The 27108-nt window shown below is 46.7% G+C and overlaps 1 protein-coding gene across 8 annotated transcripts in view; it reads right to left on the reverse strand.

The window, feature by feature from the left end:
• GALNT10 (polypeptide N-acetylgalactosaminyltransferase 10) overlaps nucleotides 1–27108 on the reverse strand; it is a 311914-nt gene that overhangs the window by 201134 nt on the left and 83672 nt on the right. Inside the window, exon 1 of one of the 8 annotated variants that reach the window (XM_049707810.1) lies at nucleotides 3787–7005. The exons of the other annotated variants lie outside the window; for them this stretch is intronic. The gene's annotated coding sequence lies outside the window, so the exon portion shown is untranslated. Of the gene's footprint in view, nucleotides 1–3786; nucleotides 7006–27108 lie in introns of those variants that run through there. 8 annotated transcript variants of the gene reach the window in all.

Genomic DNA, 27108 nt, shown 5'->3' on the forward strand with positions numbered 1-27108 from the left:
GATGGACAAAGAAGGAGGAGGCAGCAAGGGACTGGGACAAATTAATCCCAGATTACAGAAAAGTTGATAGAATAAAAATCACGGGGCTTCCCTGGTGGTGCAGCGGTTAAGAATATGCCTGCCAATGCAGGGGACATGGGTTCGAGCCCTGGTCCGGGAAGATCCCACATGCTACAGAGCAACTAAGCCCATGCGCCACACCTACTAAGCCTGCACTCTAGAGCCTGTGAGCCACAACTACTGAGCCTGCATGCCACAACTACTGAAGCAAGTGCGCCTAGAGCCTATGCTCCGCGACAAGAGAAGCCACCGCAATGAGAAGCCCAAGCACCGCAACGAAGAGTAGCCCCCGCTCTCCGCAACTAGAGAAAGCCCGCGTGCAGCAACGAAGACCCAATGCAGCCAAGAATAAATAAATAATTAATTAATTATTTAAAAATTCATGTATGGATGGGAGATAGCTTCCAGTTTTGAATTATGTAATTATCCCTTCCTGTCCATTTCCATGGCTAATGCCCTAGTTGGGGCCCTCAATACCTACAGTAGGGACCACAAGGTCCTCAACTGCTTTCTGTACCTCTTCTACATCCTTGTCCATCTAGACTTCATCCCATCATGATACACAGCCACCATGAAATCACTACCCACCACCCTCGTGCTCAAATGATTCAATGGATCACAACTGCCTTCCAGAATCAAATTCATACACCTTAGCCTGATTTTCAAGGCCTTTTAAGAACTGATTTTCATCACCCTTTCTCTCACCATTCTCCTTGAAGAATACTAGGCTTTAGTCAATAGATCCCATGACCATTCTCACCTCTGAGTCCTGGCTTACACTGTTCCCTTCAAGCATTCCCCTTCTGCCACTTTTGTTACTGAGGCTGGGTACATTCTTCAAGGCCCAAATCAAATGTTAACTCTTCCATGGTGCTTCTTGGTACAGAGCCAAAAATAAATTTTTTCACTTCTTACTCTATAACACCCTGTTTACAACACTCTTACGATTCTTAACACACCCTATCTTATGCTCTATTTGGGAGGCAACTTAGCCTAAAGGTTAGGTACATGGACTTTGGAGTCAGACAGACTTGGCATTGAATCCAGGTCTGCCATATCCTATCTGTATGAACTAAGGAAGTTACTTAACTTTTCTAAGCCTCAGTTTCTTCATCTGTAAAGTGGGGAAAATCTGTATCAGAAGACTATTCTGAAGATTGAATGAGATCATGCCAGTAAAGCCATAGCTTATAACAATAATTATTATCAGAACACATGTGTCATACCACCTCTGCCATGGATGTGAGTCTCCTGAGAAGAGCATCCATGTTTGATGATGTTTCTATCTTTCTTTCTATCTCCTCTAGTACCTAGTATGGTGTTTTTCTTCAAATTATGCAAAATAATTTCCAAATCAAGAATTAATGTGATATTAAATATGCTTTCATTCATGTTGGTACCACATTAAGATTCTACAGAATTCTTAAGGTTTGTCACATTTGTTAAATATTCAATGTCTTTCTTATCCCTGGAAACCCCATATGCTCCAGATTTTACTAGATGATACTGACACCTTTCTAGGAAAACAAAAAGGCACAGTCATGGGCTGGGAGAATATATTCACAAAACATATATCAGACAAGAGACTTGTATTACAGAATATATATTAAAAAAAACTCTTAAAACTCAATAGGACAACCCAATTAAAAATCGACAAAAGATTTTAATAGACATTTCACAAAAGATACAAAATGGCCAATGAACACATGAGGAGATGCTCTTCATGAGAGCACGTAAATTACATGTGAGAAATGTAAATTTCATTTCTTCACACCCGAAAGGACAGCTAAAATTGAAGACTGACCATTCCAATTCCAAGTGCCATCAAGGATGCTGAGCAACAAGAACTCTATCATACAGTGATGGTGGGAATGCAAAATGGGACAAGTACTTTGGAAAACAATTTGGTAGTTTTTTTAACAAATTAAACACACACCTACCATACCACCCAGCCATTCTATTGTTTTGTAGGTATTTTCTCAAGAAAACAAAAATATATATCCACACAGACTAGCGCACAAATGTTCAAAAGAGTTAGATTTGTAACAGCCAAAAGCTAGAAACACCTCAAATGTCTCTCAACAGGTGAATGGGATGAATCTCGGTATCATCACATGCTTAGTTAAAAAAAAAAAAAAAAGCAGGCAAAAAGGAACACAAACTGTGTAGTCCTTCTACATAAATTTCTAGAAAATGCAAGCAGGTCAGTGATTGTGTGGAGACAAGAGGGAGAGATAGGTTACAAAGAGGCACAAAGAACCTTTTGGGGGATGATAGGAATGCTTATTATGACTGTGATGATCTTTTCACAGGTTTATACATATGTTAAAACTGATCAAGTTACACACTTTTAAAGTGTACAGTTTACTATACTTCAAATATACCTCAACAAAGCTGTATGAAAAAAAAGTACTGATACTTTAAAAAAAAAACTTAACAACAACAACAACAAAATAAAGCAAGTGAGCCATTCACGGGCGAAGGGAGCAAAGCCTCAAGTTGGCCTGAAAGCTGCTCCTGAAAGTGCCGTCTCAGCATAAAATAGAGGCAGGAAGCGAGGCAGACAGTCCTCGAATTGCAGTGGGGAGCGCCATAAATGTGGTTTGGATATGACTGGCTCTTTGAGGCTGGTTTCGTGGCAAAGCTAATTTATTCAGTGCCCAAGTCTCTGGCAGTCCAGTACTCCGAGCCTGAGACAGATGTCAGGTTGCATTCCTGTGGGCTTTCTTCTTTTCCTGCGTGTGTTTCAGAAGAGACTTCTGAGTGCCCTGACGCCTTCACCCAAAAGCAGAGTTATAATGGAGATTTCAGGCATGGATGGAGGCCTAAAGACACAGATCCTGAGAGGTCGAGTTTTCACGCAGCTCCAGGCACAAACGTGCAGACCGAGCACAGCACAACCCCAGGGGGCGCCATTCATAGTCGCTGTGAAGCAGGTGGTGCCTCTGGAGGGTGCAGGACCGGGAATGAAAGTGGCCCTGGGAGGCTGGATTCCCTGCTCCAGCCCTACCCCCAGGAAGTATTTGCCTTCCTAGTGCTCTCTTCATCGAACAGTATTTTAAGAGAAAAGCTTAAAAGTGAAATGTCAGTAGAATAGGCAAGCCAGGAAACTGCACTCGTGACCATGCCCATTCACCCTGCTTCGCCCAGTTCTAGCCCTCAACTGTTATTACCCTGCACTGGGTCTCTCTGGAAGCCCCTGAACCTCCAGGTGTCCCGTTTCCCCATCTGCTGGAAACACAGATAATCCTTACCCCACCCAACCCCCGACTCAGTTCACACCCATCTACCCCCCAAAGACTGAAGCGCACATAACCCTGAGAATCCTGGAACTGAGGGGTCAAAGTGGCAGACCACAGCCGAGACCCAGCAGGCACAGATGGCTTTATTTGGCTCGTGCAATATTTAAAACGCAAAGTCCACCTAAAAAAAATCCAGAAGTCTGTCTTCTCTTGAAAAACCCGAAGAACAGGCGCCACATTCCCAAGCCGTCAGCTGGAGCTGAGGAATGAACAACCGTCTCACTTGCCCACAGCCTCCATCAGAGAACCCTTCCCTCACTGAGCTCCCTGGGTAGCCTGGGTGCCTTTGGGTCTGCTCTCCAGTCAGCAAGAAGGGGACTTGCACTTCATCTAGTCCGGACCAGCCCTCACCCAAGATATCCTGTGACAGGCCCGTAAGACGGCCCCAGCCTGGAACATTTCACTTGATGAGAAAACTCATTACCTTTGAGGACACTCACTGGCAGGATTCCACTGCTGGAAAGTTCTTCCCTGTCCTCCAGTGGAAGGCCTTTCCCACCCTCAGGTCCAGGTTCTCCCTTGCCTTTCATGCCCTCTCCCTGCCATCCCAGCACTTCAGGCATTTACAGCCTCTGGTTCTTCTATGAAAACCTGAATATCCAGTTTCTTTAGTCCTTCCTCACTCCCTGGCGTCCCCAGGGCTTTCCTCTTGAACACGCTCCACTTTATCTGTTCCATGTGGAGCTGGTGAAGCCTTCCTCCCCATTTTGTCCTAATGAGCTGATGGAATGAATTATAAACACATGTTGCTACAATGGCTTCTCTCTAGCGAGCTTTAAAGAGAGGCAGCCTCACTGGGTACTATAAGCAACAGTAAATATGTCCTCTCAGTTTACTCGCAGCATCTCCATATGGATAAAAATAGACCTCGTGGCACCAGGCAGGATAATTCATACTCTCTACAAATCATCTCTGAAACAGAAAAATGAAACATCAGGGATTTCCTACGTTTTAAAAAATTACATACATCTTGGACTGAAAGTAACTGTTTCGAATTTTAAAAATAAGTAGCCCATATTCTGAGGTAGGTACTTTTTATGGAAAAGAAATAAAAACATGCCAAGGTTTCCTAGTTCAGATCTAAGGTTAAAACAGGGACAAAAGACAAAATTCTCTCTCCTGTGCTTCCCATGGCTTTCTTGAAGATCAACATTTTGGGAGTGAAAAAAGTGTTGGACCCTTACTTTATCTCACAAAAATATATGTATGAAAGAGAGAGAGAGAGAGAAAGAGAGGGAGGGATGCGGTGGAACTGAGATCTTGCAGAAGTCACTTACTATCTATCTCAGGACCTCACTTTCCTGTCTTGTAAACTGCAAGGCTTGGACCAGATCGCTGAGAGCACCTCAAATCTGCATCAGAACCACCTGCATGTATGCTTTTTGTTAAACACGCAGATTCCTGGCACACCCACAGGAACCTGCATCCGTGCTGGGGTGGGGTCAGGAAGCTGGCATCTGAGAAGTGCCCAGGTGATGGTGTACCCCCAGGTTTCTCATCCAGTGGTCACATTCTAAGTCCACTCTTCACTCTGTTATTTGGTACGCACTCTGTGGCAGGAGGCATGCTAGGGGCCCCGGGTTATGACAGTCCACAAGTCATACAGGCACAGCTCTCAAGGAACTCACGCACTGGTAGGGGGTAGGCAAGGTGAGAGGAAACTGCCAAGGAAAGGAACTGTCCTGGGATACGGATGGGGCCATGACTTCCCCAAGCACAGGGTGCCAGGGGAACCCACTGTGACTGAGGGAAGGCAGGGTGGTCAGGGAAGGCTTGCTGGGGGAGGAGATGTCTCAGCGGAGACCCGAAGCATGTGGGGGACCAGGCCAGGGGAATTCCCACTGGGCAGCATGTTCGAGGCCTGTGGACCAGGTGGAGAATGTGTGTCTGGCGACAGTGGGTGGGCTACGCTGGACCCAAGGGAGTTGGAGGGGGAGCAGGAGATGGTGACTGGAGAAGCTGACAGGGCCAGGTCATACGGAGCCTGGGCCACCACACCAAGAACTCGAGATTTTGTCCTAAAGGCTGTGGGAAGCCGTGGGAGGGCTCTGAGCAGGGTAGGAACATGACCAGACTTGTACATCATCAGAAAGATCACCCTGGCTGCTGTGTGTAGAATACACTGCAGGAAGAAAGAAGAAGAGGCTGGAATAAATAAGGCTTCTGTTCATGGTTATAAAGGCTCAGTGCCAGAGGTGGCCAGAGAAGTGAATGTCAGAACAGTTAGGGGCCAGGACTCTTCAGAAAAATCCCAGGCTTTGGCTTCTTATCCCAGGTCCCACTAGTATGATCACTCTTCCTTTTGGAGAAACTTAGGGCTGGGAGACCAGGACCCTCTCTACACATCCACCTGCCTAATTCTGTCTGGGCTGCTTGCTTCTCTCAGGCTTAGAAAGAGAGATGGAACCTACCAGCTGGTCTCATCAAAGAAGCAAAAGGAAGAAGGTTCCAGAAATGGCTCAGAAGAGAAACATCCCTGATTTGAATAAATACAATCCCAATAATAATTTACTTGTGCTCAGCACTCTACAGTTTATAATACTTTTGATCACCCTACCTTTTTGGAGGTTCCCGGCACTCCGGGAAAAAACAGGTACTCCCATTTTACAGAGGAGTAAACTGAGGCCTGGAGGGCTTTGAGCGACTAGTGCAAGGTCACAGAGGGAGCTGGAAACAGAGCAGAGGCTAGAAATTCATCCCACGGCTCTTTACTTCTATTGATCCTTGAGCCCACAGGGACTGTAATTAATTAAAATGTCTCTCTTCAGCACTGGAGACAGCAAACTGGAGAATTCAATGAAAACGATTTGCCCAGGGTGGAAGTGTTTTATCTTGAAGTCCTGGGAGGGCTTTTGAAATGAGAGAGGGACCTACAAGTTGGGGAGGGAGAAGATGCCGAGAGCACGTTAAGAAATGGCATCGCTGGCTGCAAAACGCCTGCTCCAAGAAGACTAAATGTGCAGCCCTGGCCCTTCTCTGCTCTCGGGACTGGGACAGTCCTGCTCCTGATCAAACGAGAGGGGCCAGGGAAAAGGGAGTTGGCAGGAGGAGTAAAGGGGACAAATCCCATGGAATGCTTCCCTTTCTTCTACCCTCACCCCAACATTTCTATCCAGGGCAAGACAGGTAAATTAACACTGTACAGTTTATTTGTAGAAAGGAAAACAGGCTCCAAACGTCAACTATCGCCAAAACATTAATAGCAATTTTTGAGCCCTTACAAAGTGCCAGGCACAGCCCTGTTTATATAGTCTCACAATGAATCTTTGGCGTGAGTCTGTGACGTTGGTAACTATTATCTCCATTTTATAGGCGGGAACACTGAGGCTCAAAAAGGTCAAGCATCTTCCTTGCGGTTCCACACAACTATAAAAAATGACAGAGCCAAGATTCAAATCCAGGCTTTTGTGACTGCTGAGCCTGTGTTCCGCTTGAGGAGGGGGTGATATCTGAGGGAGAGGTCCCCTAACCAGGTTTGATTTGATGACGGGGTGGGGGAATGCGCTGACTCTGTATGTGGGGGAACTTTCACTGATTTCATTCCATTTGGAAGGCAAGCTGGAACTCTCTCCATCTCCTTTCTCTTCTACCTGTTTTCTTGGGATATGAAAGAGAGGGAACAGATATGCCAGCAGACAGGACTGAGGTGCCGAAGGGTTAAAGAGCACAGATACCAGCTCCACGGAGAAAAGGCAGCAGAACCTCCAATCCCCTCAGCCCTCAGTGCCCCCTACCACCACTGCCCCCCTGCCCCCAACAGACACCCTGTGAGCAGGAAGGGTGGGGTGATAACCTCATTTTCCACATGGGTCACAGAACATACAAGTCTTGGGCTCCATCAGCATCACTGGGATGGAGAACGGGACTTGAGGCTGGGCCACTGTAGTTCACAAAGGCTGGGAAGGAGAGAAGTGGGGGCAGGGAGGTCTGCCAGACAGACCAAAAGGGTGGAAAAGCGACCCAGTGAAAGGAGGAAGAGGTAGGAAATTGGGGTTGCCTCCAGGAGGCCTAGGGGTGATCTATTTATCATCCTAGGTGCTCCATGGCTGCTGGAGTGACTTTTATGGGCAAACTGCCCAACAGGCCTCTGAGTACATGGGAAAGAAACTAGATAAGAGGTAAAAGGTTTTGCCCTTATAATTAAAGCATGACCACCTGGTGCTGGGCAGAGGAAAGAATTTCTCATGCATGAGGACAGGAGAGGGGAATTTTTCTCTTTCAGATGTCAACAAAATTTAGAAGGGGAAAATCTGCCAGGGTCTACTCAGAAGTAAAAAGCAGTTGCCTGGACATGAACATGAAAATATGAATGTAGCTGCCAATAGGCAGGCCTTCTAATACAAATATCATGTTGCTATCCAACCTACCTGGGACATAATTTAATAAGCAAGTGATGATGGACATCCCAAACTACACTGAGGGGTGCCAGTTCTATGTTCTTTGAAAGGATGGTAGATTTTCAATGAGTAACGTCTTTCATTACTAAGCCTAGGAAGTTACATTTTATGATCATAAATTTAAAATATTCAAATTAATAACATTTCCTTACTGTGAAGTTAACCAATGAGGACAAATGAGGTTGTTTTGATCAATATCAATAATCTGACCTCAGGAGTTAGAAACAACAGCATGCAGCTTACACCTGCCTCAAAGTACCGTTTCTCTATTTTGCTTTAGTTGCCCAATGTTGAAAAAACTTTTCTGATGTAATGGACAGTAGATGCATTTTTTTTTTAATGTAACCTGCCCTATAACGTCAGGATTCTCTTCAATCAAACAGATGTGGAAAAATAAGCTGGTAACCTTCGACATGTAAAAATGTAGTATAAAACACAGATGAGAGACTTCCCTGGTGGCACAGTGGTTAAGAATTCGCCTGCCAATGCAGGGGACACGGGTTAGAGCCCTGGTCCGGGAAGATCCCACATGCCGTGGAGCAACTAAGCCCATGCGCCACAACTACTGAGCCTGCGATCTAGAGCCCGCGAGCCACAACTACTGAGCCCACGTGCCACAACTACTGAAGCCCGCGTGCCTAGAGCCCGCGCTCCACAACAAGAGAAGCCACCACAATGAGAAGCCCGCACACCACAACAAAGAGCAGCCCCCGCTCGCCACAACTAGAGAAAGCCCATGCACAGAAACCAAGACCCAACGCAGCCAAAAAAAAAACCACAGATGAGTGGTTTTAATTTTTTTCCTTATTATTACAGCTTTAAAAAGAATTAACACAATTTGAAACAATGTTTACAGAATCCGAAGCGCCCAATTGGGCTTGCACAGTTTGTGAAGTACTGGCTGGGATGATGTCTGAGATCCTCCCAGCTCTGGCCCTTGCCTCCTCACCATTACATCCTAAACTGAAAAGTATGAGAACCCCCGTGGCAGAAGGAGGCCTGAAGCCAAGGGGCTTTACACCAAGTGCTCCCTGCTTTCCCATTTCAGAGGGGAAAGTGAAGAGGGGAAGGAGAGAAGGTAACAATTACTGCCACAGACTGGACTTCTCAGATAAATCTGTATCTACCTAGAGCCAGAAAAACCACCAGCTGAAAAAGAGAAAAGGGATTCAGAGCACAGAGCAGAGAGGGCCCTACCCAGTCCTCCCTCTGCTGCAAGGCCACAACCTTAGTCCTGATAACTCAGTAGCTTCTGGTGAAAAGAATTCCAGATCCCCACCCCCCACCCCGAACAAGCAATTCAAATACTCCGGAGAGTGGTAACTATACCTCCAGCAGCCATGTGTATAGACAGCAGATCTGCATAATGCACGCCACGGCACGCTCATTCATTTTTAACCGTGACATTATTCTTTTGCTGTCTATTTTAGGGAAAAGAAAAATCACTGGTATATCCTGTATCTAGAACAACCAAAGGGCTGGGATGATGAAGAGAAAGAAGAAAAGGGAGAGGTGGTGACCTCCACATCCCTGGAGCTATTCAAGCCAAGACTAGACGACTACCTTTGAAGGCTGCTGCAGAGAGGACTCCTCCCTGGGGTGAGACGTGGTACTAAATGATTCCTAAGGTTCCCTTCCAACTCAAACTCTGTTTCCAAAAATAAAAGCAACCCTTAAAAAAATTTTTTTTAATCACGAGTTATACGTCTACACAACACTAACTCTACCAACTACAGTATAATGGCATTTACCACGCATTTTTCCCACATGTATTTTCCCAGGTAATCATGGCCACGGTCCTGAGTCACAGCGAATGCTGTCATTATCCCCATTTTAGAGGTGGGACGGGGCTCTGAGTTTAAGTAGTTGCTCTGGGGTCAGACAGCAGGAGAGCAGAACCCTGACAGCCCCTCACTGACATTTCTCCTCCTCCCCCTCCTCCTCCTCTTTCCTCAGCCTCTCCCCTTTTCGTCTCATTGTTGGTACAGTTTAACAGGGAGAAAATGGAGGAGAGACACTGAGAAGGGGCCTCCAGTACAGGTAACTGCCTGACGCCCCTCCCATCACTTCGTGCCACCAGATGATTCAGAGGAGACTCACTCAGAGCCTCGGCAGGTAATGAATATATTGAGATGTGCAATAATCTTTCTAAAAATTGGTGCATGCACATCCGAATTTTAAAAAGAGAAAATTAGTCCCTTTTTTTAAGGTTACAAAAAAGGAAGCGTTTTAGTCTAAAGTGAGAAAATGAAAGGAGGAAGACTTTTTTATCAAAGTAGGTTCTGCCCTTCTCACAGGGGCGGGGGGCCAGGGGTGGGGGGCGGTGTGAGTGCGCACTGCTTCTGAGTCACAGTGAATGGAGCATTTGGATAAATTCCATAACGAACAGGCACAGAAGACAAATGCCAATTCGTTAAAGAAGAAAAAAGATTAATTCTAAAAGATAAGTCCCCTAGGTTGGGTATCGGGTTTGAACTTTCAAAAAGAGAACCACCTGGTTCTTGATTTTGTTTGGAGCCTGTTTTGATCCTCAGAATTAAGACTGAAACTGATTTTTCTCTAGAATGTTTCAGCAAAGAGGGTGTGCGTGGCTGGGGGGCGGGGGTGGGGAGTAACTCCCATCAAACAGCCTTTCTGGATTCCAAGAGCTTAAAGCAGCCGCAAGTCCTCAAAACGGCTGGAAGAGAATGAAGAGTGCCAAAGCCTAGCACCTGAGTTTTAAGGGTTTCAAAACACCCTCTCCATCTTCTTGCTGATGGAGAACCCTGGAGAGGAGGGGCTGCCAAGCCCTTCCAGTAAAAGAGGCCCTTGGAGCCCAGAAAGGTTTAATAATTGGCTCAAGGACACACAGCACAGACTTATATGCTGACCTATATCCAATACAGTGCTCACTGCTTCCCAACAGGGAAAGCACTTCCAAAGAAAGTCGCCAACTCAAGTTCAGCTTCCTAAAACCCAGCTTGGCCACTACCTGGCCCTCCTCCTACATAGAGGAGGGAACAGGCATGTATCCCTCTCGAAGCATTCACTCTCTCACGGAAATAAAGCAGAAACTGGAAACGGCAGAATCAGTCACTTAAGCCCTGGTGGCATGTTCAGCCTGGACAAGTTGTTTTTCCATTCAAATTCATGATCTCTGCACATGAAGAGTGGGTGGCTGTAGTCAGCACTTGCGTCTCTCATCTCAACCCTTTATAACAAACTAATGGGAAGAACCTGAGGACAGCATAGCTGTGTGTTTGACTCCAAGCTGATAATGACAGCAGTGGTAGCTAATGCTTACCCCATGCCAGGCCCTGCGTGGAGACCATTAAATAGTTGTATATGCATTTTACAGATCAGGTAACTGAGACACAGAAAGGTTAAAGTCACTTGCTTGAGGCTCTGAAAGTTTAAAGTAGGGGAGCTGGAATTTAAACCTACAGGGCCAGGCTTCCCTGGTGGCGCAGTGGTTAAGAATCCGCCTGCCAATGCAGGGGACACTGGTTCGAGCCCTGGTCCTGGAAGATACTACATGCCGCAGATCAACTAAGCTCGTGTGCCACAACTACTGAGCCTGTGCTCTAGAGCCTGCAAGCTACAACAACTGAGCCCACGTGCCACAACTACTGAAGCCCATGCGCCTAGAGCCCGTGCTCCGCAACAAGAGAAGCCACTGCAATGAGAAGCCTGCACACTGCAACGAAGAGTAGCCCCAGCTCGCCACAACTAGAGAAAGCCTGCACGCAGCAACGCAGACCCAACGCAGCCAAAAATAAGTAAATAAAATAAATTAAAAATAAACCTACAGGACCTGTGGTCTTAACCCCCTGCCGCTTACCAGCTGTGTGATCTTGCATAAGTTACTTAATTTCTCTAAACCGTATCCTTGTCATCTGTAAAATGGGGGTTATAACAGTGACACCATAAGGCAGCTCAAAGCAATAAACGAAGTAACATAAATGAAGCGCCTGGCATCAGGACTGCTTCGTTTCACAATTCTATGGAATGCTGTTCACAAATGGAGATGTGCTATAAGGCTGTCCTACTTGGCACAGTGCCTGTCACGGGGAAAGCACCAAATGCTACCATCAGTACTCATTATCACGTACAATGGTGCCAACAATCATGGTCAAAAACCTAGGGAGTTACTACCCGTGAAGGCCCAGTCCAGGCGTCACCTGCTCCAAAGAGCTCTCCTTTGCTATCCATTCTGATTTGGTTTGCCGTGGAGTTTGGTTCTTATGACCAGTTTCAGAGCACGTCTTACTTCCCTAAACAGATGTAAACTTCTAGAGGACAGACGTTGATCCATGCCTTGGTTCCCTTCAACCACCTACAGTGCCAAGCACACAGTAGGGCCTTCAAGAACTGTATGATGGTTTCCTTCAAAAGGTGGGGTCTAATTCTTCTCTCTTTGCATGTAGGCCGAACTTAGTGACTCGCTTCTAACTAAGAGAATAAAGTGTCAGTGACAACGTGCGACTTCAGAGACTAGGTCATAGAAGTTTGTGGCTTCCTGCTTGCTCTCTCTCTCAGATCACCTGCTCTGGGGGAAGCTCGCTGCTATGCGATAAGGACACCCAAGCTTCCCTATGGAGAGGTCCAGGAGTTGAGGAACTGAGGCCTCCCACCAACAGCCAGTTGAGGGAGCCCCCTTAGCAGCAGACTCCTCAGGCCCAGCCAAGATTTCAGGGGACTGCAGCCATCACCTTGATTGCAATCTCGTGAGAGACTGACCATGAGCCAGAGCCACCCAGCTAAGCCCAAATTCCTGACCCACAGAAGCCGTTTGGTAATCAATATTGTGTTAAGCCACCACACTTTGGGATAATGTGTTATATGGTAATATAAAACCAAAACAGGAACCACATGGTGAGTTTAACAGCAAGCAGACAACAGGAAAGTCACAGTTTTAGGGTAGAAGGAGTAATCCTCATACTTGGATGAGAGCTTCACTGTTATTAAACTCAAAGAGAAATCAGATAGGAGACCCAGGTAGGCAGGTTTTTTCTCAGTAATCACCACAAGGAAGTAGAGGGGGTAGGTGTGGATGACTCAACGTAAGGCTGGCTGACCAGCTGAGCACTTCACTCCCTCAGGCTGACCAGATGAGGGCTCCAGCTCCATCCCCGCCTGGTCCTTCCCCAGCCCCAGGGCACATTCCAGCTACAAAGCCCTCCTCAAAGTTCCCCCAAAGGGATCAAGCCCCTCTTCCTGCCCTCTTGCCTTCCCACCTGGGGGACGGTGGGGGGGTGGGGGGGGGTACGTGTCCTCCTCCTAGCATCCCTTTCCCCTTTTATACTTTTATTTCTATTCACCAAATTTTTTTAAAATATCTTCATTGGAGTATAATTGCTTTACAATGGTGTTAGTTTCTGCTGTATAACAAAGTGAATCAGCTATACATATACATATATCCCCATATCCCCTCCCTCTTGCGTCTCCCTCCCACCCTCCCTATGCCACCCCTCTAGGTGGTCACAAAGCACTGAGCTGATCTCCCTGTGCTATGCAGCTGCTTCCCACTAGCTATCTGTTTTACATTTGGTAGTGTATATATGTCCATGCCATTCTCTCACTTTGTCCCAACTTACCCTTCCCCTTCTCGTGTCCTCAGGTCCATTCTCTACGCCTGCATCTTTATTCCTGTCCTGCCCCTAGGTTCTTCAGAACCTTTTTTTTAGATTCCATATATATATGTTAGCATACGGTATTTGTATTTCTCTTTCTGACTTACTTCACTCTGTATGACAGACTCTAGGTCCATCCACCTCATTACAAATAATTTTGTTTCTTTTTATGACTGAGTAATATTCCATTGTATATATGTGCCACATCTTCTTTATCCATTCATCTGTTGATGGACACTTAGGTTGCTTCCATTGTCCTGGCTATTGTAAATAGAGCTGCAATGAACATTGTGATACATGACTCTTTTTGAATTATGGTTTTCTCAGGGTATATGCCCAGGAGTGGGATTGCTGGGTCGTATGGTAGTTCTATTTTTAGTTTTTTAAAGAACCTGCATACTGTTCTCTATAGTGGCTGTACCGATGTAAATTCCCACCAACAGTGCAAGAGGGTTCTCTTTTCTCCACACCTTCTCCAGCATTTTTTTTTTAACATCTTTATTGTAGTATAATTGCTTTACAATGGTGTGTTAGTTTCTGCTTCATAACAAAATGAATCAGTTATATATATACATATGTTCCCATATCTCTTCCCGCTTGCGTCTCCCTCCCTCCCACCCTCCCTATCCCACCCCTCCAGGCGGTCACAAAGCACTGAAGCATTTTTTTGTTTGTAGATCTTCTGCCCATTCTGAATGGTTTGAGGTGATACCTCACTGTAGTTTTGATTTGCATTTCTCTTATGATTAGTGATGTTCAGCATCCTTTCATGTGTTTGTTGGCAATCTGTATATCTTCTCTGGAGACATGTCTATTTAGGTCTTCTGCCCATTTCTGGATTAGGCTGTTTGTTTTTTTTGATATTGAGCTGCATGAGCTGCTTGTAAATTTTGGAGATTAATCCTTTGTCAGTTGCTTCATTTGCAAATATTTTCTCCCATTCTGAGGGTTGTTTTTTCATCTTGTTTATGGTTTCCTTTGCTGTGCAAAAACTTTTACGTTTTATTAGGTCCCATCTCTTTATTTTTGTTTTTATTTCCCTTACTCTAGAAGGTGGGTCAAAAAGGATCTTGCTGTGATTTATGTCATAGAGTGTTCTGCCTATGTTTTCCTCTAAGAGTTTTACAGTGTCTGGCCTTACATTTAGGTCTTTAATCCATTTTGAGTTTATTTTTATGTATGGTGTTAGGGAGTGTTCTAATTTCATTCTTTTACATGTAACTGTCCGGTTTTCTCACCACCACTTATTGAAGAGGCTGTCTTTTCTCCACTGTATATTTTTGCCTCCTTTATCAAAAATAAGGTGACCATATGTGTACGGGTTTATCTCTGGGCTTTCTATCCTGTTCTATTGATCTATATGTCTGTTTTGGTGCCAGTACCATACTGTCTTGATTACTGTAGCTTTGTAGTATAGTCTGAAGTCTGGGAGCCTGATTCCTCCAGCTCCGTTTTTCTTTCTCAAGATTGCTTTGGCTATTCAGGGTCGTTTGTGTTTCCACACAAGTTGTGAAATGTTTTGTTCTAGTTCTGTGAAAAATGCCATTGGTAGTTTGATAGGGATTGCACTGAATCTGTAGATTGCTTTGGGTAGTATAGTCATTTTCACAATGTTGATTCTTCCAATCCAAGAACATGGTATATCTCTCCATCTGTTTATATCGTCTTTAATTTCTTTCATCAGTGTCTTATAGTTTTCTGCATACAGGTCTTTTGTCTCCTTAGGTAGGTTTATTCCTAGGTATTTTATTCTTTTTGTTGCAAAGGTAAACGGGAGTGTTTCTCTAATTTCTCATTCAGATTTTTCATCTTTAGTGTATAGGAATGTAAGAGATTTCTGTGCATTTTTTATCCTGCTACTTTACCAAATTCATTGATTAGCTCTAGTAGTTTTCTGGTGGCATGTTTAGGATTCTCTATGTATAGTATCATGTCATCTGCAAACAGTGACAGTTTTACTTCTTCTTTTCCAATTTGGATTCCTTTATTTCTTTTTCTTCTCTGATTGCTGTGGCTAAAACTTCCAAAACTATGTTGAATAATAGTGGTGAGAGTGGGCAACCTTGTCTCGTTCCTGATCTTAGTGGAAATGGTTTCAGTTTTTCACCACTGAGGACAATGTTGGCTATGGGTTTGTCAAATATGGCCTTTATTACGTTGAGTTAAGTTCCCTCTATGCCTACTTTCTGGAGGGTTTTTATCATAAATGGTGTTGAATTTTGTCAAAAGCTTTTTCTGCATCTATTGAGATGATCATATGGTTTTTCTCCTTCAATTTGTTAATATGGTGTACCACATTGACTGATTTGCGTATATTGAAGAATCCTTGTATTCCTGGGATAAACCCCACTTGATCATGATGGATGATCCTTTTAATGTGCTGTTGAATTCTGTTTGTTAGTATTTTGTTGAGGATTTTTGCATCTATGTTCACCAGTGATATTGGCCTATTGTTTTCTTTTTTTGTGGCATCTTTGTCTGGTTTTGGTATCAGGGTGATGGTGGCCTCGTAGAATGAGTCTGGGAGTGTTCCTCTCTCTGCTATATTTTAGAAGAGTTTGAGGAGGATAGGTGTTAGCTCTTCTCTAAATGTTTGACAGACTTCGCCTGTGAAGCCATCTGGTCCTGGACTTTTGTTTGTTGGAAGTTTTTTATTCACTGTTTCAATTTCAGTGCTTGTGATTCGTCTGTTTATATTTTCTATTTCTTCTTGGTTCAGTCTTGGAAGGTTGTGCTTTTCTAAGAATTTGTCCATTTCTTCCAGGTTGTCCATTTTATTGGCATATAGTTGCTTGTAGTAATCTCTCACGATCCTTTGTACTTCTGCAGTGTCAGTTGTTACTTTTCCTTTTCCATTTCTAATTCTGTGGATTTGAGTCTTCTCCCTTTTTTCTTTTTTTTTTTGTGGTATGCGGGCCTCTCACTGTTGTGGCCTCTCCCATTGCGGAGCACAGGCTCCGGACGCACAGGCTTAGCGGCCATGGCTCACGGGTCCAGCCGCTCCGTGGTATGTGGGATCTTCCCGGACCGGGGCATGAACCCGTGTCCTCTGCATCGGCAGGCAGACTCTCAACCACTGCGCCACCAGGGAAGCCCCTCCCTTTTTTTCTTGATGAGTCTGACTAGTGGTTTATCAATTTTGTTTATCTTCTCAAAGAACCAGCTTTTAGTTTTATTGATCTTTGCTATCATTTTCTTCATTTCTTTTTCATCTATTTCTGATCTGATCTTTATGATTTCTTTCCTTCGGCTAACTTTGAAGTTTTTTTGTTCTTCTCTCTCTAATTGCTTTAGGTGTAAGGTTAGGTTATTTATTTGAGATGTTTCTTGTTTCTTGAGGTAGGATTGTATTGCTATAAAGTTCCCTCTTAGAACTGCTTTTTTTTTTTTGCGGTACGCGGGCCTCTCACTGTTGTGGCCTCTCCCGTTGTGGAGCACAGGCTCCAGACACACTGGCTCAGTGGCCATGGCTCACAGGCCCAGCCGCTCCGCGGCATGTGGGATCGTCCCAGACTGGGACACGAACCTGTGTCCCCTGCATCGGCAGGAGGATTCTCAACCACTGCGCCACCAGGGAAGCCCCTAGAACTGCTTTTGATGCATCCCATAGGTTTTGGGTTGTCGTGTTTTCATTGTCATTTGCTTCTAGGTATTTTTTGACTTCCCCTTTGATTTCTTCAGTGATCTCTTGGTTATTTAGTAGTGTATTGTTTAGCCTCCATGTGTTTGTATTTTTTAGAGATTTTTTCCTGTAATTGATATCTAGTCTCAGCGTTGTGGTCGGAAAAGATACTTGATGTGATTTCAATTTTCTTAAATTTACCAAGGCTTGATTTGTGACCCAAGGTATGGTCTATCCTGGAGTATGTTCCATGAGCACTTGAGAAGAAAGTGTAATCTGCTGTTTTTGCATGGAATGTCCTATAAATATCAATTATTTCCATCTTGTTTAATGTAACATTTAAAGGTTGTGTTTCCTTATCTACTTTCATTTTGGATGATCTGTCCATTGTATTCACCAAATTTTAAAAAAAGTTTTGTTGTGAAATAATTTCAAACTTACAGAGAAGATGCAAGAAAAGCACAATGAATCTTTCAACCATGTTTGCTGTTACCATTTTCCACCTTCCTGTTATCTTTCTTTCCCCCTCTCTGCCATCTGTATCTATAATTTTTTTCAGAAACATTTGAGAGAAAGTTGAAGACATAATAATCCTCGAGTCCTAAATTCTTTGGCGTGTATTTCCTGTGACTAAGGACATAAAAATCAGGAAATTTAACACTGAAACAACACTCTTATCTAATCTACAGTCAATATCCAAATTTTGCCAATTGATCTGATGTAATGTCCTTCATGCTAATTTTTTTTCTGGTTCAGGATCCAATCCAAGATTGTTCATTCATTTTCTCACTGATCAAATATGTCATATGCCAGGCACTGGGTAAAGCACAGGGGATAAAATAATGAGGGGGAAAACAGACACAGCCACTGTCCTCATGGCGCTTATAGAATAGTAGGGAGACATACTAATCAAATAATCACACTAACAGTAAGTCTGTGTAATCACAAACTAAGACATGTGCTTTAAAGTATAAAAGCCTTGGGCTTCCCTGTTGGCGCAGTGGTTGAGAGTCCGCTTACCGATGCAGGGGACGCGGGTTCATGCCCGGGTCCGGGAAGATCCCACATGCCGCGGAGCGGCTAGGCCCTGGCCACTGAGCCTGCGCGTCCGGAGCCTGTGCTCCGCAACGGGAGACGCCACAACAGTGAGAGGCCCGCGTACCGCAAAAAAAAAAAAAAAAAAAAAAAGCCTCGACTGGCGTGAGGGTTGGCGGGTGTGCATGTGGTGCGGGGGGTGTTGGATCAGAAAGCTCCCCTGAGGTTGGGACACCTGAGCTGAGATCTAAAGGGTGGGGCAGCATTAACCAAGCCGTTTGCACGCATGCAGGCATTGGGTGTGTGTGTGGTAGGGTAACTGGCAGAGCGCCCATGCGATGAGAAAGACTCTGTGCAGGAGAATGCACGGCTTGTTGCAGGTCAGTAGAATGGAGGGCGGAGGGGGAAGGTAATGTGGGGAGGGACCTGGAGTGGAGTTTAGTCTGTATCTCAGAACAACAGGAAGCTACTGATGGGTCCTCAGGAGAGCCAGTGGCACGATTCATATTTCCAGAAGACCACTCTGGCTGCTGCTTGGAGAAAGGTAGTGAAAATAATATGGGTCAACAATCCCTTAGCCTTGATGTCAGAATCCAAAAGCTTTTTTTGGAACTCGTTTAATGACAAAACCTGACCTGAACAGACATGAGGCTACTTATAGTCTTTATTTATTCACTTAGTGTGAATATTCTCACAGTTCTGCCACAGGGAAAAAAATGTGTTATGATTATAGGGGGCAACCACAGACCCTGCTGGGGCTATTACATAATGCAGTGTGTGCGCTGTATTAACTTTCCTAATTCAGAAAGATTCTTATGCCACCCGACAACTTATTGCCTCTCAACTTCAAATTCACCTTCTTTGACAGCTGTGCGAAGATGGATCTGGGCCCTTTAAACATTTTTCCCTTGCCAGATAACATGATATTAACAGTGATCAGCAGATGCTAGAGAGACACTGCAGAAGGAAGGGTTTTCTGTTTCTCTGTTTTTCATCCTGGTTTTGGTGTATTTGCCAGGCAGGCAGCATGGATGACGTCCCCGGTCCAGGCTCCTGTAGCAAGCACACCTTCTCCATCGTCCAGCTTCAGTGACCAGCAGCATCCAGCTGCTGGCAGCTTCCCCCTAACACCTACTCCCTTGGGCGGTTTGGTAGCTAAATGTGTTCCATGAGACACCTCACCAAGAACGGCTTACCCCACCACAAACAGCTTTCTCCAGCACATTTCACTGGAGTGGCACCAGAGCTGCTTCTCTGCCATTCAGTAAGCACAGCTGTTCCCTCCCCAACAAAGTCAAGATCTCCGCCCTCTTCCTTAAGAGCTCTATCTCAGCCCAGGAGGGATATCTTCCTTAGGAATTCTATCTTAACGGAGTCGGGGTTGTGCTTCTTGCTGTTCTATCTCTGCCCGAGGGCTAGTGGCTGCTCCTGTATCTGCTGTTCGCACATTCTTTAGAACATATTTAGAGCTCTCTTCACTTCGTAATAGCCAATCCTTCATTACTCCAATCTCCTGTCACAGTTAATAGTTCTTTATACTCAAAGTTCCATGTCCAGATTACTGGGTGGTTTCTCTCTCCTGATAGAACCCTGACGGACATAACTGTGAATCCTAAAATACGCCTCATACAGAGGGGTTAGGCTAAGGGATTCTGGATCTGACATAATAACAGCATCTATGTACCATTTTTTATATGCCAGGCACTATTGCAAGTGCTTTGTGTATGTGAACTAATTTAATCCTGATTTAAATTAAAATTTTAACATAGGAGACAGACTCAATAACTTTCCCAAAGTCTCACAGCTAGTAAAGAACAGAACTGGGATTCAAACCCAGGCAAACCTGTGGCCTTATAAGCCTGCGGTTGAGGTGGGGAGGGAGCGAGGAGACAGGGGGCAGCACAGAGATCAGCTCAAAGGCTACTGTGCATCCTCTATCATGCCTTCAGGGCCCCGTGCCCACTCCACCAACTGCTCACAACCCTGCCCTGGAACTGTGTGCCTAGAGGTCCTTAAGGGCACAAGAACAGAGACCATGTCCTTGCCTCCTGGAATGTCAAGTGCTTAGCAAAGAGCCCTCCTGGGCACATTCAGGATTCAGTCAAAATCTGCTGGATCAATGACATGTTGAATGAAATAGAACTATAGGCCCCAAAGCCAGCTGAACCACAGGTTGAGCCTTCTGGATCTCATCCTGCGCTTGGAGCACTCAGGCCCCGCAAGTCCTGTCCTGGGAGCTCCTCTGTCCCACCTGGCCTCACGTGCAGACATCTGACAGCAGTTGATAAAATGACTTCTTAGGTCTTTTTCAACGCTAGACCTCCAGACTCGTCAGAGAGCAAGTCTGATCACATGATTTCTCTGCCCGACACCCTTTACGTCTCTGGGAACCGCCATGTGGAGTCCAGCCCATGGACCTGGCCTCACCAACACCCCAGCCTCTCTCAGGCCCACTCCTGGCTCTACTCCTTAGGGGCCAGCAACATGAACCTGGGAGACCCTGCACACGCCGCATGGTTTTCCCCACTCTGGGTTTTTGACTGTGCTTCCCCTCTGCTGGGAATCCCTATGCTCCCCACCCCTCCCCAGCCCTGCCCCTGCCTTCAAAGACTTAGGTCAGGAGCTCCTCCTTCTGGAAGCCTTCCCTGCTCCCACCGCCCCCCCTCCATCCATCTGGGCTAACTGGCTCTCCTGTGTGCTCAACATATAACCCCGTACCTGCGGCCACCAGAGGGAGATCCCACTGGATCCCGAGTGACTCAGCTGGTGCGTGGAGCCGAGTGTGGTGGTGAAAGCTCAGACCCTGCAGGCCAACCACAGCTCCATCAGTGACCAGCTGTGTGACCTGGGGCGCAATATTTCATCTCCTTGGTGCCGAGTGCCCTCATCTATAAAATGGGGATATTTATAGCGTGTTTGCCATTGGATTGCTATGAAGATTAAGAACAATAATGTATGTAAGGTGCTTAAGACCGTGTCTGGCCAAAGCGGCCTGCAGAGGAGTTACCATGATGAGTGTCTGAAGCTCAGGGGCTGCCAGTCACGCAGCTTGGTGGCCTCACTACCTGGCACGGCATCTGGTCCACAGCAGGGTGCAGTGTGCGGACGAATGGATTCATTCTCCCTCCACTCCCATAGCCTCCAACCTGCTGCCCCGGCCTCCGGTGCCTCCTGCGTTGCCACTTCCACCTTTCTGAGGCACACCTCGGATGAGGCCATCATCTGTGCAAACTCTATCCCCGGCTTCCCTGTGTCCTGAGGACCAGCCTCCCAATCAGAGGCCCCATGACACAGCCCTCACTCCCTGCAGTGACTCTCTAAAGGGCATCCAAAGGTGCAGTGACTCTGCCACCTGAGGACCCCAATCCCAGTATGGGTGCTTTGCTAAATTCCTAACCTTCCTCAGGGCCACCTTATAAGTCACTGCCTTTCAGAAGTCCTTCCTGACCTCTTCCTCCTGGCATCGCCGGGCTGACCCCTCCCTCAGTACTTAGGCTGCTCTGCCTATGCGCCACATCACTGTGAATTTGACTGTGTACCCTGTAGACTAGGAGCTCTCTGAAGGCAGGGGCTGTTTTCTGTGCCTATCACATAGTAATGACCCCCGCCCCAAATCAACTGAGGTGGGACCCAGAACAAAAACAAATTGTTGAAACCACTGTAGTGGGAACTCAAAAACAAAGAGATAATGCAGTTAAGTAAAAGGCAGAATGTAACATGTGTTTACTCATTGGTATTCAAGGCTAATAGCTAAGTGTTAAAAAAAAAATTTGAAAGAGGTTGATGTCTTAACAAGGAGAATGGCTTTAGCTAAAGAATACATATGTGCAGGGTAATAAGCTAATCCTCCACAGGAAGTGAGGATTTTTCCCATGAATTCAAAAGGAATTGAAGTAGCTGGAAGAGATTAAGACAATTATCCCTGCCTTTGCCAACAGTGTTTTGTCCATCTCCACACAAACACAACATACAAACATACTCATGCACACACATAAGACAATCTGATGAGAAAATGGTCCATGCATTCATTTCCTAGGGCTGCCAGAAAAAATGACCACAAACTACGTGGCTTAAAAAAAGAAAGTTACTGTCTCACAGTTCTGGAGGCTACAAGTTCAGAAGTGAGGTGTTGGCAAGGCCAGGCTCCCTCCAAAGCCTCTGGGGGAGGATGCGCCTTTGCCTCTTCCAGCTGCTGGTCGCCCCAGGCCTCCTGGTTTACACAGCACAGCTTCCATCTCTGCCTCAGACTTCACATGGCTGTCTTCCTTCACTGTGTCCCTCCTCTTATAAAGACACCAGTCAGTCACACATGATGAAGTCACACAAGACCATGCTACTCTAGCATGTCCTCATCTTAACCAAACACATCGGCAATGACCAAGTATGGTCACATTCTCAGGGCCTGGCGTTAGAACTTCAACGTGTCTTTTCAGGGGGGACACGATTCAACCCACAGCAGTCCATTCATCCATGGGAGATGTGGTCCTTGGAGAAAGACCCGCCCAAGGTCACACAGCAAGTGAAGGCATTTCCTCCACCAGGAAAACACCAGAACATGGGGTCAGCAAACCGGGGCCTGCCAACCAGTCTGCCGCGCGATTCTGCAGATAAAGTTTTACTGGCACAGGGCATGCCCATTCATTTATGTATTGTCTCTGCTGCTTTCACACTACAATGACAGGGCTGGGGAGCTGCAGCAGAGATCATATGGCCTGCAAAGCCTAAAATATTCTCTGGGCTACAAGAATACATAAAATACACTGGCCACGTTTGGGGGTAGAGACAGGAGGAAGCCTAGGCCCAAATGGCAGCTCTCTGGGACCCCTTCTCTCCAGCTGGAAGCCCTCTCAGCTGTCCTGCTAGGAAAGCTCCTTCAATATAACTTCCCTCTGCCTAGAGAAATGGCAAAACATAGCACTACAACATTCGTGCCACTGAAGCTGTACAGATTAAATTCTATAAGCATTTCCGAGAGACAGAGATTAGTTCTAACAGGAAGGTCAAAGAAGACTTTCTGGGAAGGGAAAGCCTTGAGAGGAGCCTGCAAAGATGAGTACTGACTCTCAAGAAATCCTTTAGGCCACACTGAGCCACAGCATATTACCTAGGACTCTGCTCAGCTAAAGGAAATGAGTTCCCCATCACTGGAGGTGTTCAAGCCAACAATGGCTGACCATTTGGCAGGGATGCAGTTGGGGGAGACAGGGCAAGAAGAAAGAGTCCCTCGGAATTGTGGATTCTACAGTGGTAGGCGGATGGCTTCTTCAGTCTCATATCTCATCATATTTGCTCAGAGAGACACACACAGCAGAGGGGAGACACCTAGGAAGGGAGTGGGGGTGGAGGGAGAGAGAGACATACACAGAGAAAAGAGAGGGCTGAGAATCAGAAGGGGTGAAAGAGGCGAACTCACACCCAAAGCCAAAGAGAGCCCACACAAACCACGGAGGGAGGAAATCCACACCAGGGCTTTTTGCCACCTTAACTGCTACAGAGGAAAAACAGAGAGAGCAAAACCCTGACAATTAGTTAAGACTAATCAAATGTCCCTTTACTACCTCTGGCTTGGCACCTGGCAGCCTTCTTAATGTGCCCCATTGTTCCCTGGCAGGGCTCTTGGCTGCCTCTCCCGCTGCCAGGGGAGGGAAAGAGCAGCGGCCCAGCCAGGATCCAGGCTGGGGAGGGAGGCCCGGAGAGGCACACCCCAGACACACAGGGATGACCCTGCGGGGAGACCCTACCGCCCTCCCCAGTGGGAAAGTGAACACACCAGATGGCAAGATCTGGCAACTGCCCAAAGTGAGGGGCGCAGGAAGAGTTTCAGGTCTCAAAGCTGACGAGGCCCTTTAACTTGGACTCTGCTCACATGCCAGGAAGGTATTATCCCCACTTTACAGATGAGGAAATGGAGGCCAAGAGAGGTCAAATGACTTGCCACGGGCATCAATAAAACGTGGTAGTTAAGAGGCAGTTAAGCAAAGTCTGAGAGTCAGAAATCTGAGTCTGAGTCTCACCACTCACTTGTTTGCTCTGCAGGCCCGAGAGGTTACTTAACACTCCCTGAGCCCCCGTTTTCCCATCTGCAAAATGACCACAGTAAGAGCACTTATAACAGTGGAGAAATGAGATGGGCCCCAGGCACGGAAGGCAGCAAGAGTGCAATGATTAATGCAGGTTATTGGTACCTCTGTGGTGCCAGGGCGGAAAGAGTGATGGAAGTCTCAGCCCAGCACTGGCCACCACGCCAACTGTGCCCTGTCCTCCCACACCCCACTGCCGTACCAACAGCCACCTGGAACCTCTAAGGGAAGGTTCCAGTAGGGAGGGGGATGGAGCTGCAGCCACTCCTGCCCTGGCAAAGGGCCCTGTCCTCAGAGACCTGGGTGGCTACATTCAGCTGAACTGCCTTCACACAGGCTCTTTTCCAGAAATGCCCTCCGGATGCCTTTGAGGGCCCCCCAGCCCCCAACAAAAGGCATGTGCCGTTTCTGCTGGGAAAGCCATCTTCCCTCTCATTTCACAGACTCCTAACACTCCCCCTGTAACAGGAGTGTACATACTGGGGGTCCCCGACATGCCAAGGAGCACAGGCAGAAAACGAAGTGGACTCTGTGCTTACGTCGTTGCTAATGAACCGACACGCCCCTGACACAGCTGGAACAAACTATATTAGACAGGGTGGACCTCAGATTCAGAACCCCTAGAGACACAGAGAGGCAAGGCAAATGGTTCCTAGTCTCACACAGAGCAGGAATCATCCAGATATAAACTTAAGTGAGTCTGTTCAAGAGCCTAAGGCTTATATTTTACATTTCCAAGTAACCACCTTTTCCCCCCTGGAAAGTGCATTAGGCTTACAGTCAGAAGGACCAGCCTCAGCTTACTGGCTCTGTAACTTGTCCTGTCACTTATGCGCTTTGAACCTCGGTTGGCTCATCTGTCAAGTGACAAACTGGACATAGGTTATAAAGCAGGGCTCCCAAACTCAAATGTCCCCAGAGGCCAGCACAGTTACAGGAAAGGGTGAGGAACCCAGGTTTGAGATCACAAAGTGTGGCAGGGGCCACGGCCGACTCAAGAGCCGGAGCCTGTCTAGATGGGGCAGCTGCTACACAGATCCAGCCACTTTTTGTGATGCTGTAACCCGGGCCCAGCTGCTAGACCTTTCCATTTTCCCCTAAAAGCCAGTAAAGATAATTTTTTAAAATGTGAGATATTCCAATGTTTAAGTACTGACAACAACTTACTAACATTTAAAAATAAAGACATCCAACCATTTATGGGCCAGCATTGGATGAACCACACAAAACATGTCTCTGGGCTACATGTGGCCCACAGGCCACCAGTTTGCAACCTCCAATAAAATACCATATACGGTTGTTGTTTTTTTAAGTAATACAAACGTCAAATAAAGTAATAAAAGAAGTTATCTGAAGGAGACGGCCATTAAGGTTTATTACCAATAAAATAACCAGGAATTCAAACTATAGCCCCTGGTGCCCCAAAAACAGTCACTAATTTTTCAGTAAAGTTAGGTGCTGAATTTAGAAACTGGTTATTTCACAGATGCATGCACACAGGTATGCATTTTAACTGTCAGCAGCTGACGGATCAATACTCAGGAGGAGGCATGCAAAAATAACAGTTTTCAGTTGAGCACATACAATGTGCTTTAGCAGCAGGAAGTAATTTTCACACACTCCCCCGCCAAGATGTTTCCAACCTGTTTCCCTTTAGGAAACCACCTTCCTCCAAAGCCCCGCCAGCCCCCTCTGCTCAGCAGCCCTGGCCTCTCCCTCTTCCAGGAGGCTGACATTTGTAACAGGGCAAGACCAGCCCAAACATACAACCCCAGTTAACTGGGAAGCTGCCCAGGAGTGAGGCTCCCAGGCGGCCCGTGGGACCTGCTGCAATACTGCATTGAGGCATTCGGCTCGCAGAAGAGCATTCCAGAGCCAACACAATGGATCCAAGAACCAGGCTCGTGGGGCTCTCAGTGATAACCTCCCACGTCCGTCCGGGGAAGAGGGTGGACTCACCCAAGGTCAGAGGATGGCAAGGCAGCAGGAGGAAGCCTCGGGCTGTGAGCTCTGCGCTGCTCGAGGGAGACACCTGGGCTGGAACCCTATTTCCATCACTTCCCAGCTGCATGGCCCCGGATACGTCACGGAACCTCTCTGCTCATTTTCTTACCTTTAATGTAATTTAATCATCACCATGACACGACGAAAGAATGCTGATTGTGCTCATTTTAGGAGAAGGCAGAGCTGGGCCTGGGAATCAGGGATCCAGTTCCCAATCACACACTCTCTCCACCTCAAGGGAGAGGCCCCTAGGGTCTCCATAATGTGACCCTTCCTGGGAAGGCCCTGAGTTCAATACCTGCCCCCTCTGTGGGCATCTCACCTTTGCCCCCACAGCAGGAAGGCAGAGGACCCATCTGAGAAAGGCAACAGATCACAGGCACCAGCGGAAAGCAAAGCTTTAGGGCCCCAGAGGGTCCCTGTGGCCCACTGCGGAGGGATCTGCAAAAGGCACGGCCCATCCCAGATGCCAATTCCAGACTCCGAGCTGTTTGTATTTGACACGGTGCCACTATTAACAGGCACCAAAGTCCCCCGGGGAGAGCTGGCTGGCAACTTGGGGAAGCTGCAGCTAAACACACTCCCCAGGAATAGATGTTCCAAGTGCTCCTGGGGGGAAAGGAGTAAGCACCTGGGGAGGAAGGCGAGGTTTGCCTCCTGGGGGTGCTGACAAGCTGGGGACATGGGCGGAGAGGAGAGATTTCCCTGCTGGATTCTCAGTAGGATCTGTTGAATACATGGCTCCTTGGCCCACCCCAGACTGACCCAAGCAGGCTCCTTGGGCACGGGTCCTGGAGCCTCCACCGTTACCAGGCTCCTCAGGGACACCGAAGCGCCCCGCAGTTCCAGAAGAACCATTCCCTGAGGCCAGGCTTCCTGCACTCGGCCAGCAGTTACCGAGCACCCACACATCATTCACTCACTCACCTGCTCCTTCAGTCCCTCAGCAAATACTTTGGGCAACCAAGAGAGGGTGACTGGGACGGAGGTTCCTTC

The sequence above is a fragment of the Orcinus orca genome, chromosome 3 (assembly GCF_937001465.1).
Source record: "Orcinus orca chromosome 3, mOrcOrc1.1, whole genome shotgun sequence".
NCBI lineage: Eukaryota > Metazoa > Chordata > Mammalia > Artiodactyla > Delphinidae > Orcinus > Orcinus orca.